Source organism: Patiria miniata, unplaced genomic scaffold (genome assembly GCF_015706575.1).
Source record: "Patiria miniata isolate m_02_andy unplaced genomic scaffold, ASM1570657v1 HiC_scaffold_1, whole genome shotgun sequence".
In the NCBI taxonomy this organism is placed as follows: Eukaryota; Metazoa; Echinodermata; class Asteroidea; order Valvatida; family Asterinidae; genus Patiria; species Patiria miniata.
In genome coordinates this window covers 26,775,038-26,791,506 of record NW_024037047.1, presented here as the reverse complement: position 1 = coordinate 26,791,506, position 16,469 = coordinate 26,775,038, and positions in this window count along the sequence as shown.

Below are 16,469 nucleotides of genomic sequence, written 5' to 3'. Positions count from 1 at the left end.
AATGAGATCTTCCTTCAGAGTTAGAAATCCCGTCTTTCTGTCCCCTTTTTTTGCGTTTGGCCGGATTTGGCGGACAAGAGCCCAGTAGGATCCCGCTACAGTACCTTCCGACTATTTCGTAGCTTATAGTATTTTTGTATACCCTTTACAAGTACAGTACAGATCATTCTACTCTTTGGTTGAGGATGCCGTTTCGTTGTATAATTACCGGTTGCTCGCACAGCTCGCATTTTAGGGTCTATCGGATGAGCGATACCCATAGTAACAAAGCCATGGCAACGGTAACGGTTGCTATAGGCCTTTCTTCTGTTTGTAAACATTGGAGTCATTTTGTTTGGGCTACCGTAAGCGCAAAAATTGAAGCCGAGGTTGGCAACATTTTTTCCAAAAAAAGTCCCCATAACGCCATCAACACATAGTAAAAAGGCTCATGTAGGAATTATTTTGTAGTTTTGTTGGATTTGTTGTATTTTCAAGTATCAAATAATATTTTGGTGATCTGTAATAACTCTTCCTCATTTTTGCAGTGTTGGACCTTCCATAGTTTTGCAGGCCGTGGTTGGCAAAATGTGCAGTGTGCCAACCAAGCGCAGAAAGGTCTATTCGCCGGTTTATGTGGTGGTGATTATGGTGGCCGTGTGTGGTTCATGTACACGGAAAGGCATATGCAATATGCACCAGTTGCACCAAACTAATGTTCACCTCTGCCAGTGAATATAGCAACACACACTTAATTGTGTGATGGTACGCGTAGACAGTGTTTTTATTTTATTTATTATTTTTTAAAAATATATTTTATAATAATATTATAATAATAATGATAAATGGAAAATTTATAAAGCGCTTTTAACAAAGATCAAAGCGCTGTAAAAAACTACAAAACTACAAATCTACTAATAAACAAAACAAAAACAAAAACAAAACCAAAAACTTAATTTAAGAATAACTCAAGGGAACCAGGGGATAATTAGAGGAAAAGATGTAGGTGAATTGATGTAAAGAAACAGATGTGTTTTGAGCGAATTCTTGAAGGTGATGATTGACGATGCAAGTTGGATGTGTTGAGGGATCTTGTTCCACTCCCTGGGGCCAGCAATCGAGAAAGCTTTTACATCTGTTGACATGAAACAAAAGGTTAAGAATGTATAAAATGATAAAAAATGAACAGGGGCTGTCAAGGATAAACGAAAGTATAAAACTGTCATCTAACGATATATTTGTCCAGACCCCTGTTCAGATGAAAATCATGAATATGGTAAAATTGCACATAATAACGACGATTGCACTAAAGACCAACAAACAGACAAACAATAAACAGACCAAACGATCAAACAAGCAAACAGTAAAAGCACAAACTGAAGAAAGATCATACAAACAAGTAAATCAAAGACAAAGAGAAAATAAACAAACAGACAAATATAGAACTGACGAACGAACGGACAAACAAACAATTAAACAAAACAATTAATGAAAATCAAATCAAAAAATACATAAAACTTTCCATATTAAAAGGGAGAGGAAAAAACAGGAGTAAAAAACCCCCCAAATATTACAAGTTTGAAAAATCCCCCCTCATCAGGTGCAAGTTATCATATGTTTTTTCCTCATCTTGCAAATACTGAACCACCATTCGACGGGAACGAGACATGGTAGGCAACAACAATGACGAGATTGAGGGTAACTGCTATACGTAGGCTGATTGCACATGAATTTCACACACTGTTTGTGCAAGCTACAAATATAGCACGCCATTTGTCGATAAACAGGGAAGTTTAAAATCAGTATATGGGGGAGACCTAATGCATGCAAATTTAGATTAATCAAATAACCAGTCCTTTTTTTTCTGTCTCTCTTCAGAAATAAGGACTTTTAGGGCGATTCCTTTTCGGGGACTTGTTGAAAGGGACTGCCTGGGTTGCCTTTTCTTCATTTTCATTATTTCATTGAGGGTGTTCAAACATATAACCTAATCACAACTCACCCACTCATCTCCTTGAAAGCAAAACCGTGAGCTTAAGCTACAATGTTTAAAATTGGGTGAACCTGCATTGCAAACGAATGGGCTTTGTCCAGCCACATGATAAATCTATGGTATGATATTTTGGTGCTCTGGGACTGGCTTTTAGTTGGCTATCCTCGTGATTGTTTTTATTATAGTCGTCAAATTATTTTGGAGATCAGTTTGGTTAATGTTGGAGTGTACAATGCCGCTTCGTTTTATTGACTACATTGTCGCCTTTTCACAGTGTACGCATGTGGTACCAATAGTAACAAAAACCATGGCAACGTTTGCTATGCGGGTCTATTTGGCAGAAACTATGGTGGATGTGGTTCAGTGTATTGCATGGAGGTGTTTTCGGAATAGGAACTTTAAAATTTACACCGAACTAAATTCACTATATTTATGAAAATGAGGATGAAAATGACCAAATTTCAACGATCACGTCCACATTCCCTTGTGTTAAGACTGATCCACTTTTTTTTTTAGAGTTTGCATTAGGACCCGTAACCGAATACCCACCCCTGTCTGTAAATATAAACGCCCAAGTAAATATGCGATGGCACGAATAAAGAGTGTGTGTGTTTTTCGTAGCTGCAGTGTGACATATAAGGGATAATTGGTGACTGGAAATTTCCATTTCTCAGCAGAATTGAACACAACATATGGTGTAAGTTGTCTTTTTTTCTTTGTCTTGCAAATACTGAACCATCATTCAACAGGAACGAGACTGATGCTTATGTTTTTGGTTGTTTAAAAATCCAGAATGTTGGATTGTACAAATGTAATGAGTTTTCAGGTACCCAGCATCACCCCTGCCAATAAATAGTAACGACCACATGTGAATGATAATTATACCATAGAAAGATCAGTTTATGCGGAGCATGGACGGGTTCCCGCCAAGAACTAGGAATTCCATATCAAGCGGCAATGCAGAGAGCGGGAACCAGTGTACGAAATTTTTTGAGTATTTAAGAAACGTTGAACTCAACTGTAGGCCTTTCGTGTGTGATCAGTTCAGACGCGTTAAATTTCCTCGTCTGGGTAATACTGAACCACCATTTGACAGGCAGAAAACATGGCAAGCAACAGCAATTATGGGATTGAGGGTGAATGGTATACCTCTGCGGATATCAAAGACTTGGAGGAAAAGGTATCTCTCGGTGATAGGCTGGAGTTCGACCGCGGCGGTGTGTACGCATGGGGTATATACGTCGGTCTGAACCAAAAAATGCCACACGCTGTCATCTACTTCAGTACCTTTTCTGCCAGTCAAAAGCCCGAGATACGAGCTGCAAATATCAAGAAGATTATCGGTGGTTCTGGCAGGGTGAGGATAAACAACTCAAAAGACTATGACACAGAACCTCTGAGTTCCCACGAAATTGTTGAAAAAGCAACGAAAATGCACAAACACAATGAGATATCACAGATTCATAACAACTTTCTTGCTAGTAACTGCAAAAACCTCGTGAATTGTTGTCGGTACGACAAACCCCGCAGTGGCTACGTTTTCGTAGAAAAGTGCAATTATGGGATTGTAGGTGACTGGCTTACTACTGCGGATACCGAAGGCTTGGAAAGAAGCTTATGTATCGCTGATAGGCTGGAGTTCGTTCGCGATGGTGTGCAACCACACTGGGGTATATACGTCGGTCGATGCCAAGGTATTCAAAACGCTGTCATCCATTTCGGTAATGTCGAAGGAGAGGCAAGCCGAACGGACGAGATACGAGCTAATACGATTGGGGAGGTTCTCGGGGATTCTGGCAAGTTTAGAGTCAACAACTCAAGAGACAACGAAAAAGAGCCCTTGGATCCCGATGACATTGCTAAAGTAGCAAAGCTAGTTCAGAAAGGCAAAACTTCGATGGATTGCAACCTTGTCAGCAGCAACCGTGAGCATTTCGTGAACCTTTGTCGATACGCCACAGACCGGAGAGACCGGGTTTTTGTAAAATGCAATTTGAAGATCGAGGGCGAGTGGTATGCCTCTAAGAATATCGCAGACTTGGAGGACGAGGTATGCCCCGGAGATATGCTTGAGTTCGACCGCGGTAGGTTTGCACACTGGGGTATATACGTCGGTCGGTACCAAGCTATGCCCCATGCCGTCATCCATTTCGTTGTTAATGCAGAAGAGTGGATATCAAATAGTGTGTCCTCTGCCAGTCCACAGTCCCAGATTCCAGCTGAAAGGATTGCGAAAATTCTGGGCAGTTCAAGCGGTGTAAGGATCAACAACTCAAGAGACAAAACCACAGATCCTTTGGATCCCCAAGCAATCGTTAAAAAAGCAACAAGCATGCACCTTGACAAAGAGCCGAAAGATTACGATCTTATGAAGAATAACTGCGAGCACTTTGTGAATCTTTGTCGATACAACAATCCCCAAAGTGAGCAAGCCTCTACGTTTCAAAAGGTCGTAGCGTATGCCATTGGTGGGATCGGCGCAGTCATACGTAAGTATCTCAAGCCAGCTAACTGACACACGTGTACGGCTACATTAATCAAGAGCGAGGAACCTCAGAAAAGCTTGTACCAACAGCCATATGGTTGCGAAGGCAAAGCGTCAGTCGTTGTCAGGGAAAGCTAATTCGATTACGTACTAAGACGATGTAACAGGGCATTGAAATTCGTGAGCCCCCAAAACATGGCCTTTTAAACGTTGTGTTTCTCAGAAAATATGCTCGGTATGATTGAAATGTTACATTGTAATTAAAGAAGAAATTCTAAATTTCATGTCAGTGAAAAAAAATCGCCATCATCGATGCGAAACGTCAATACTGGTTACTGTCAAAGCTGACCTTCAAGTCTGGCAGAAATCGTTCGGAAACTTCCCCAAATGTATGTATTTATCCCAATTTCTAGGAATTTATCCCAGTTGTTGTTTCACGAGTAGTTGAACACTTCTGCCATTTAAGTATATTCCGAATTTTAGCTTTATCAGTTGTTGCAGGCGCTTAGGTTACAGCTTGAATCATCTCCATGGACAATTTCAAACACGATCAAAAAGATTATTTGCCTCACCCAAACCATGTGCATTGTTCATCAAAGAGCCGTAGGCGCTAAGGCTGACCGATTTCGGCCAAGCGACACAATAAGGTATTGTAGATTAGCATATTCATTAGCATCACTCGACCTGACATGGCGTGGGTCTCGGTATTTCGACCAATGGAAGCCGGCAAAAAGGGTGATATTTGTTAATTAACAACTCGTGAAGGAGGCTTTCATCCCATTGTTTACTGCACACCGTAATTCAATTCAATTCAATTCAATTCAATTCAATTCAATTCAATTCAAAACACTTTATTTATCCTTAAAAAGGCAATTACAAATGGTTGGACAGCTCATTAAAAACACTTAGTAAATAACAAGTCGAGTAAATATAAATATATATAACTTACATCAATCACAAACAACATGTCCTTATCTTATTTAAAATTTGTGTAAAATCTCATCCTCTCTAAAAAATAGTATCTTTAGACGATTAATGTACACATGATGAACAAAATGTTTACTTAATAGCATTTCCAATTTAAAATTATGGACCTTATGGTCTATAGCCACTGGAGTAATGACACCTCGAATGACAGCCTAATGGATAGGCACCTCATTGATATTTGTGAGGCTTGAAAAGACTGATAGATATTGTGCACGCCAGGGCTGCAATTTTAAAAATTGCACGTAGCGAGGCATATTCTTCCAATTTCAACGATAAGTAATGAACATACCACAGCGACTTTTAGCACATACTTCGATCATTATAGGGGAAATAAATCCTGAAAGTTGCATGAAGATACGGTCTTCCAAACGGGAAAAATTAATTTCGAAGATTTCACCCGCCAACGTGAACATGTCTGTTTCATTTAAAATAAAGTGTCACTTAACCTTTGGAAATCGCCGTTCGCAACCATATGGCTGCCAAAGCGGACAATATTCAATTCAAATTTTATTCTGAATGGCTAACGGTATCAGGGGCGGATCCATGCACCTTTGGCTTAAGCGGCAGCTTTCAAGAGGAAGTTTAACAGGCATATTGCTAAACCTTTCTGTATGTTTCTTTTGTTCCTATTTGTTTGCGGTGGGCGGGAAAGGAGGAGGTTGGACCCCATATCAACCCTGTAGATCCGCCCCTAGTTTTTAATGACCCCTTCGCCCATTAATTAATTTTACCGTGTAACGATCGCATGCGATAGCACTGCCATGTCCGCCTATGGGCCCAATTTCATAGAGCTGCTTAAGCAGAAACTTTGCTTAAGCACGAACAAACATTGCTTAGTAAAATTAGGTTACCGGCCAAAACTCCATGTGATGTACATTGCTTGTGACTGGTATTTAGCTGTTGTTTAATTAGCATAACAATCGCATGGAGTTTTGGCCGGTAACCTGATTTTATTAAGCAAGACGTTTTTGTGCTTAAGCACATTTTGTGCTAAAGCAGCTCTATGAAATTGGCCCCTACAATAGTGATTGAGTCGGTGTGTTAGTGACGTACAAGTAGGTGCAATTATTGATACAAACTGACCCCGGACTGAGCAAACTATCACTCGGCGCGACACCAGATGGAAGTTTTGTTCCAAAACATTTTACTGATTAAAACACATCGTTGGTTTTAAAGATGCACTTTCCGTGCTATCTGAGTCTTAATTAGGAGGGCTTTAAATTCCACAATGAAAATCGCTTTAGCATATTTCTAACAATATGTTTTGATTTTCTTTAAATTTACAGTTGGCCTAATCGGAAGTTGGCGTTACAGTCCTAGGGTGTAATTTCAAATCTTTTGAATTCTACAGCAATGGAATTGGTAGAGTATATGCAACGCAGAGTGAACAACTGAATTATTAGCGAAAAGTGACACTGTTAATTTGACAGTGGTTCGACGAAACTTGAAGGATGGCGTCGTTGGGATGACAACAAACACTAGTAGTATCTTCCCCTTAGAAGTGTACCCAGCTTTTGACGTCGGGGGGGGGGGGGGGGGGGGGCAACCGCACATCCGCGCCGAAATGTAGATACATTTTTTTCTCCGGACACTTTCCCTCGGTAAAATAAAAAAGCAAGGGGGGGGGGCTGGCTGGTACCATTCTTCCAAATCTTCAAAACTGATTATTATCATGCATACTACATATTATATGGACGTCACGGCGCATTGGACAAGTTGTTGAGTGGGTTTTCTTCGGTGGGATTGATGTCAGAAGAACTCTATAAACATTTATTTCAATTATTGCTGACAAAAAAACAAAACAAAAATGTCAAAAAATCCGCCCAAAGTGCCCCCGGGCCCTGCCCCCCGCTGGATACGACACTGATAAGAAAGTACACTAGAACTGAAATACCAAAAAAAAATCTTTGTCAGTTTAGGTCACAATCTGATACATGTATTGACAATTCATATCATTTTTTTTAAAGAATTACCAGGGTAAAAATAGTGGAAAATGGAGTTTAAAGGGCCATAACGTGCATATCTTCTTAGTAACATTTTTTGTGTTGCTACATTTTAATTCTTATATGTGTATGAAAAGAATTGACCTCCCTTTAGAATATGAAAATAATGCTAAATGGGACGTTAAGGTGCATTTTCAAAGATTTTATTTAAAAAAAATACATTTCATGGGCCCTTAAAAAAATAGAGATGTGTTCCAACCAGAGTGAAAATGTACAATTTGTCGGAAGTGCTGATATGTCACAATCGTAGCAAACTAATTTCTGACAATTGTGAAGCGATCAAGCTAAATGAGTCGTTTGTCAGCCCTTATCAAATTTTGTTCTATTTGTACATTTTTAAATAGAGCTATCTTTCAGTTTATATTTGGTGAAACCTCATTCGACCTTCTTTTCAGAAGATGTTGGACTTAGAACACAGGCAGACCAGAAAGAAGAAAACAGACTGAGAAATCAAACAGAGAAATCAAAGATTCAGGAGCATAAATCCAGGGGGATGGGGTATATCACCCCCCCCCCCCCCCACACACACACACACACTTTTTTACGGGGGGGGGGGCTATCAAATCATCCCCCCCCCACTTTTTTGGTGATGAAAAAAGGGCGGATTTTTAGTCCCAACAACTAAAATGTATTCAATAGCACTGAAAAGTGGAGAAACAAAAGTACAAAAGCTTAAAAATGTAAGCGCGAGTATACATATTGATTGACATCTTCATCCTGAAAAGCGCCCCTAGTAAAATGTGGTGTCCAGCCCCGTCCACCCACCCCCCCCCCCCCCCACGTTTCGAAGTTTCACGGCCGGTCAGGATTTTGTTCATCCCCCATTCTCCCTCCCACACTCCCCCCCCCCCCCACTCGCCAGCGCAGATTTACGCCACTATGAACGATTCGAACTTGAAGTGTTTATTAAGCAACAATAAACATCTTTCTTCCAGGTTAGCCTATTGAATATTAACTCCTGAACAAAAAAGTCACATGTAACTGTTTTATTGTGAATTTTTCTTGGGGAAAAAAATAGTTGACAGGAAAGACGACATAGGCCTATGTAGCCTTCCAATTGTACCCACACACCCACCCACACACACACACAGACTTGTTTCACATACCTAGTGTGGACTTTCCTTTCTTTTCGTGTAGTTAAGGAACACCAGTGGAAAAACTCATTTTTCTCAAACTGTGAAAACTCTTACAACCCAATTTTTTTTCAATGATTCCCTTTAGTGTTTCTCTTCATTCTGCTACGGATAAACCTAACCCAAAAATGCCTCTAAACCTGTTTTCCAGAAATGGGGAAACACTGTGTGGACGTGGGCAAGTCCACACTTCGTCGCTGCTACCTACATTATGTGGACGTCTTTTGTTCGGAAGTCCACACTGCGTATGTAAGACAAGCTCACCCACACACACACACCCAGACTTGTTTCACATACGTAGTGTGGACTTTCCTTTCTTTTCGTGTAGTTAAGGAACACCAGTGGAAAAACTCATTTTTCTCAAACTGTGAAAACTCTTACAACCCAATTTTTTTTCTATGATTCCCTATAGTGTTTCTCTTCATTCTGCTACAGATAAACCTAACCCAAAAATGCCTCTAAACCTGTTTTCCAGAAATGGGGAAACACTGTGTGGACGTGGGCAAGTCCACACAACGTCGGTGCTACCTACATTATGTGGACGTGTTTTGTTCGGAAGTCCACACTGCGTATGTAAGACAAGCTCACGCATTCTCAAATGTGTATCCTTGTGGAGACATTCCTTTGTTCTCGTGTAGTAAAGTGTTCAATTTTGAAAGTGAAGTTTCAAAATGCTCTTATTTTAACCAGAATTAGTTTCCTTGGCTGAAATTTGGACTTAATATCCCTTTTCTAAAACTCTTCCATTTGCGACAGATCAACCCACCTTGGAAATTCCTAGTTTTTGAGTAAAACCCATATATCTATTTCGTGAAAACCTTGTGGAGACCTATTCATCTATAGAAATTGCCTTGTGGAGACCTTTACAATGTTTTGTTACCTATTGTGTGTGTGTCTCCACAAGGATACAAATTTGTAGTCACCCACACACACACACACACACAAACCCACCGTCGTGTTTTACTATACGCCTGAGGACAACCTATTGTGTTTCCCTTTTTCCCTCTAATATAACACTTTCCCATAGACTAAGCACATAACCGAACGATCGAGGACCGGTTTTAACAATAAGCACCGTCATCTGAGGATCAAAGGCCCCTTTGTGCTTCTTTTGTTGTCTGTCCTCGAGCGTAATACAATACAAGAGTGCTGGAATTTACTACCTTACGGGGACATGAACACAATAGGGAACAAAAGATTGTATACGTCTCCAGAAGAACATTTCTATAGATGAATACGTCTCCACAAGAATTTCACAAAATAGATATATGGATTTTACTCAAAAACTAGGAATTTCCAAGGTAGGTTGATCCGTCGCAAATGGAAGAGTTTTAGAAAAGGGATATTTAGTCCAAATTTCAGCCCAGGAAATAACTTCTGGTTAAAATAAGAGCATTTTGAAACTTCAATTTCAAACTCGAAAACTTTACTACACGAGAACAAAGAAATGTCTCCACAAGAATACAAATTCCAGAATGTAAGCACACACACACACACACAAACAAATCGATTTTGAAATTTCCGACCCGACTGACTAATTTTGGGCTGTATCTTGAAATCATAATTGCCGACAAACGACTCATAATTATAGCTTGATCGCAACGTCAGATGTTAAGCCTTCTTTTAAAAAGATCAAGTTTAAAACTAACCCGATTTGTTAAAGTGCCTTTTCCCAGCTGCTTACATTTAATTACTTAAATATGGCTGCTTGATAATTTTGTTTAATTTTGTCAATCAGGCTATAAGCCAACCTTGAACAGTAATCCATTGTAAAATGCATTGTAAAAGCAAGCAGGATTTACCATGACAATTATATTTCTTTAACCAAAACCATTGGGGAACATGGTGGGGAAAGGCATCTATATAGGTCGTCGTGTGTGTGTCATATCTGTATGTGAGGCTATTATGCCATATTCGATGCTCTACTGCAATAGTAGCATGCAATATTAAAAATATAGTAAGAATATGCTAAGATAACTTATACAAGTGAACTTCAGCTACAAGGTCCTCCCCTCTCCCCCCCCCCCATCATTTCCTTGCGAAGGTTAGGACTCAACCATCTCAAAACAAACACTTTTGTCAAACACTGGTCCAATTGGACCGAATTTAGTTCAACTTGCAATCGGTTTTGAATTGTATTTCCAGTTGACAAAATGGGATCATAACACAAAAGGGTACAAGTTGAAACGTATTAATGAACATGTTGCGGAAGGAAGGGAGTGCTTGCGAGCGAAGCCATGCTTTGCGTCGAGACATCAATTAAGCTGCTGTCACACGGTGACCTCAAAACTGCTTAGCTAAATTTTGACAGGTTGTTTGTTAAATCAATCCTCGAATAGGCATAACTAGATTTTTTTGCAGATGATGTGCAGTCTTGAATGTTGGCAAAAAGCATGCAGTATATATAGATTATACTTCACCGTTCATTTATTAATATAATATCGATCTTATTAATGTAAACTAAATTCATCCTTTTGTAAACATAAGGTAGATGTAGAAATCTACGATGTGGTGAAAAAGTCTTGTTTAAGAATGTTGTATCAACATTCTCTTTGCTGTATTATATGTGCAAGATATTTTCCATAAGACTTCTTACTTTAGTATAGTTGAAAGTTTGGAAATGTTAAACATAATCATTAAAAAACATTTGTTTCCTGCAGAACTAGGTAGGTTTAGTGAATTTTAGCATGGAATCATCAAAATAAGCCATTTTGTGTTCTTGTGTCCATTTATTCAAGACCATGTTATTTGTACGCTTATGAAAACGTTAATTATCTGATACGCAGAATTTTGCTAATTGTTCATGCTTTTGACGGCTTAAAAAACTCAGAGGTTTGATTTCTATTGGTTTAAACCTGTTTTGTTTGTTTTATTTCTTTGTTTATTATTTATATACAACAATAAGCAATTGCATCGGATGCTGTACATTTAAGATTCATATTAAGTTTGTGAGAAACCATTGCTTGAGTTTTAATCACAGCTTATTGTTACGACATTATCGTGTTAAAAAGAGTCTGATACTGGATTATTCCCTTTCGCAGACCTAAAATTAAAAATTATTTTAACATATCAATTCTTGTTTTCTTTTTCTTAAGAATCAGTAATCTACCTTCTCTCCTTTAAAAGAACCATATCAATCCGTCATGTAATGAGTGTAAAGACGGAGACTGCAGTAAACAAGTCGTACATGCACTTCCATAAAGCAAACTTCTCCGGCACTTTTTAGCAACCGTGGTACACCGGATGTTTGACTCTCTGATGAAACAGATCCGTATCATATTAGAAGGTTCATGGCTGCATGGATTGAGCAAACCTGTTTTCAGTCTCCCTAAAAAAAATTCCAATGCAAACGCGGCTTGAGTTGGTTAGTCGCCAAATATACAATTCTATAATAGAACAAGTTGGCGTCGGCCAAGGGCGGATCCGGGTGGGGGAGGGGGGCGCAACGGGAGCCATTGGCCCCAAGTGACATGGCAATAAAGGCTTTTACTACGTTCACCACCATCTTTTTCTTCTGAAAATTTATTTAAAGTGGTCAGAACGCACATCCAAAAATGTTTCGGGCCCGAATACCACGCCCTATAATTTTTGAGGACCAATTTTTTTTTCATTGCCCCCCCCAAAAAAAAAAAAATGTGTTCTGGATCCGCCTTCAGCGTCGGCTTCCAAAAAGAAGTGTATAACAAGTTCCGATTTTTGGGTAGATCATCACACATATCGATGGCATTGAAGACGTTCATCAATAAACGCCACAGTAACACTGAATCATAATGTTAGCATACACAATCAATCGACCAGCCCAAGGACGCACAAAGCAGCATCACTATACGTGAAGTTAAGGTCTATTCTAAACCCAACTTCTGAGTTCCGGAACACAGAAACACATGCCAATGATTTCACTTTTGTCGGATATAAAACATTCATTTCCAGTTTACAAAGTGAAATGCCATAAGCCTTTTGAAAGGTCCAAAAAATACCAATAGAAACGTTACCATCATGGCTTTGAGCAATTTATTCACAACATACGACGTTGCTAGTTCAGTTGATCGCTTTTCTCTGAAACCGAATTGCGATTCGGACAAACGGTTATGTTTACTTATGAAAGCTGTAAGACGACAGTATATTATTGTTTTCAAAAACTTGTGAGAATGTAGATAATACTGCAATAGGTCTATAATTACCAATATTATGTTTGTCGTCACTTTTATGGAGTGGCGTGACCTTTCCTATCTTTAGACCATTTGGGAAAACACCTGTAACCAGAGACCCATTTGAGATACAAGCAAGTGACTTTGCTAAGACATACTTATCCTGTTTGACAACACAAGCACTTAGGCCATCAAAGCCAGGGGCTTCCCATTAATGTCTACAATTTCGTCTTGCGTAATAGGTTTTTTTTTTAAAAGAGAGTTATCCTGTCGAACACGAAGAAAAAATTCAAATGTGGCATCACATAATGGTAGATTACTCGCAAGTATAGAGCCAACAGTAACAAAACACTCATTAAATGCATCAGCAATTTCTTTGTTACTGTCAATCGTTACACGATATTAAACAAAATATGAGAGGTTGTTTTTTCGCTTACCCTTATTTAAAACAGAATTTATATCATTGCAAGTTCCTTTGATATTACCCTTTGTCTGGTTATTTATTTTTGCTCAAATAGCTTTTCTTGGATATTTTGATTAAATGATTTAACTCGTTTTTATACAGAGTATAAGGAGATTTGTTTGAGTAGTAGGATTTCTCAGAATTTTTGTGGAGTTTTTTTCCTTATTGAATTATAGATACCACCTGATAGCCAAGCTGACTTATGTTTGTAGTATCGACAGTTTACCTCTTGGAGTGGAAAATGTGTATCAAACACTTTGAGAACACGATTTAATGAGGAGTTACAATTTCATGAAGATACATTTCATGAAGATCGTTCATTGATGTAATTAATGACCAATCAGTTGTGCCTAAATCATTTACAAAATGTTCAATATTGTTACTATTAAAATCACGCTTTCTATTATATCTTTGTTCATCTTGTACCTTCTCTCTAAAACTCTCAATAATTAATAATACTGGTAAGTGATCACTAATATCAGTTACTTAAACACCAGCAGTATGGTTATGTAAGTCTTTAGTTAAAATGTTGTCAATTACACTTGCACTATTTTCAGTAATTCTTGTAGGTTTATTTATAGTAGGATAAAATGATTGAGAAGATAGCACATCAATAAAGTTATGTACTGCATTGTTTGTGTCATACTGCAATACGTCAATATTGAAACCACCCATTACAACACTTTTTGTTTTCATTGCTAATATTTCGCAATATGTCATTAATATAATGCTCTGAGAAATTATCACATGAAGCACTGGGCGGTTTATACACAACTCCTTGTCATACATTTCTATTATGTGAATTAACAAGCTCAATGAAATATGATTCTATTTCAGAATTGTTAATAGACAGATCGTTTCGAGTGTTATAAGTAAGATCCTGTTTGATGTAGAGTGCTTCCCCACCTCCCATTCTGTTAAGTCTACATGAACCTTCAATTGAGTAATCTTCAATTTGAATAAGTGGATCCTTAGTATCATATAGCTATGATTCAGATATACCAATAACTGAAAACTTGTTTTCCAAGAGGTTGATCAACCAATAATATTTGATATGTTCTTTTGTAAACGTTTCGCATTGACATGTAACAATTTGACACTAGTGTTTCCATTAAAATCATTTAAGAATCATGTTGACCATAATACTCACAGCATATATATCAGGGGTTTCAAAGTTTAAGTCAGGATCTATGTTGGGATTCACAGCAGTGTCATCAGTTTGTTTTTTGGTTCATGAGTTACAATGAACAGCATAACTGACTATTCCATACTTGATATCAATGACAAAATCACATTTAAACCTGCATACACAGACACATAAATGCAATTATTTTTCGGTTTTTCATAGCGCATTGTTCAGGGATGTTCTTGGAATATGTCAGTGCTGCATAAAGCGCACTTGATCTTTGGACCGACACATTATGCATAGTAAACCATGGTCTTGTCGTGGGCGCGTTGCCATAGGCAATGGATAATTGGAGTAGATTCGTGCACATACAACAAATAGGCCTAGAAAATGCCACATAATGTGCAATTATAGAATCAATGTAAACACTTTTTTATTGACAGACCCGCAATGTTTGTCACCGTTTTCACGAACAGCCACATCGATTTTTATTTGTTTCACTATTTTGCTTCAAAACATTGTACTCAATCATTTTGACATGTTTCTGTAAGCATTACATCCTTTATTTCCAAATAACTCTTATGATGCAACGGGCAGATATCTCCAAAACTGAGTTTTGCGTTTTCATGAAGAGCCACATACATTTTGGCCTCTTGAACGTGTACAAAACCTATTGAAACACAAGGGCCAATATGTAGGAAACTGGAGCCACATATCTTTAATTTTCACTAATTAACTAACTAATACAGTAGTATTAATTCGAGTGTAGAAAAGCTCAAGCTTGGTCTGCTCTGTTCTCACTGACCAAAGTATGGAGATCCTCGATCTCCAAGACCACCAAACTTAAGATCTTCAAGACCTCAGTAGAATCCATCCTCCTCTACGGTTGCGAGTCCTGGACCCTGACCAAACAGATCTCTACATCCATTGATGGCACCTGTACACGGATGTTGCGGGCTGTTCAGAACGTTTCTTGGCAACAACATCTCTCTAACTCTGTTCTGTATGGTGCCCCCCCCCTATCTCCACCACCATCAGACAGCGTCGCCTTCGGCTAGCCGGTCACGTTTATCGACATAATGAGCCAGCTAGTCAAGTTCTCCTCTGGAATCCTGAAGCCCCTCGACGAAAAGGTCGTCCCAACATGTCCCTGAAAACATCCATCGAGCTAGAAACTGGTCTGAGTGGTCCATCTCTTTCCGAAGCTATGCTCGACAGGGACAGTTGGGCCCAACTCATCAAGTCATCATGAAAATGAATGAATAAAAAAGAAGAAGAAGAATTCTAATTACTGGGTTCACGTAAAATTTTAGTTCTCATAGCATCATGAGAATTTTTTTTTTTACTGCACAAAGTTGTTACAAAGTAGTTTTTCTTGCAGTTTTAATATATAAAAAACTTTTTTGTGATTATCTCAAAAACACTTAAAATCAACATAATATATATAGTATGCGGCTGTTCGTGAAAACGGTGACGAATCATTGGCCCGCCATAAACAAATCCTCGATAGCGGGAAGCAGCAGTCTCACTTTCTGAAAAGAATCCCCGATCGTTTGTCAATAATCTCAGCAACATTGAACTTCCAGCCTTTCATGTAATCAGACGCATTAGTTTTCCTCTACTCAGAAATACCGAACTACCAGTCGATTCTTTGCCATCGGACTAAATAAAATACGAAATGGACTCGAGCTTCTTTTACTTCAGTTTCAATATTTCAATGAGGGTGTTCTACATCCAATGACTGAATCACTACTCATCCGCCCATCTCCTTTGAGAGCAATACAAGTAAACTTCCGCTACAAGGTCCTCCCCTCTCCCCATTATTTTCTCGCAATGGTTAGGATTCAACCATCTGGAGACAAACCTTTACTGTTAAATAATGTTACAAATGGACCGAATTTAGTTTAACTTGCAATCGGTTACATATAAGTACATATATCGGCGGTGCATAAGAACTGTTTTCAAGGTTGGCCGACTGGAATCATAAATTCAAAACGTATTGATGAACATGTTGCAGAAGGGAGAGCTTTCAACGGAAACCATGCTTTGTGTCGAGACAAAGATTTAGCTGCTTTCACAGTAATTCTGAGTCATTCTGGATGATTCTTGAGTTATTCCTGACAACATCGCTACAATTCAGTTTTATTTCAAA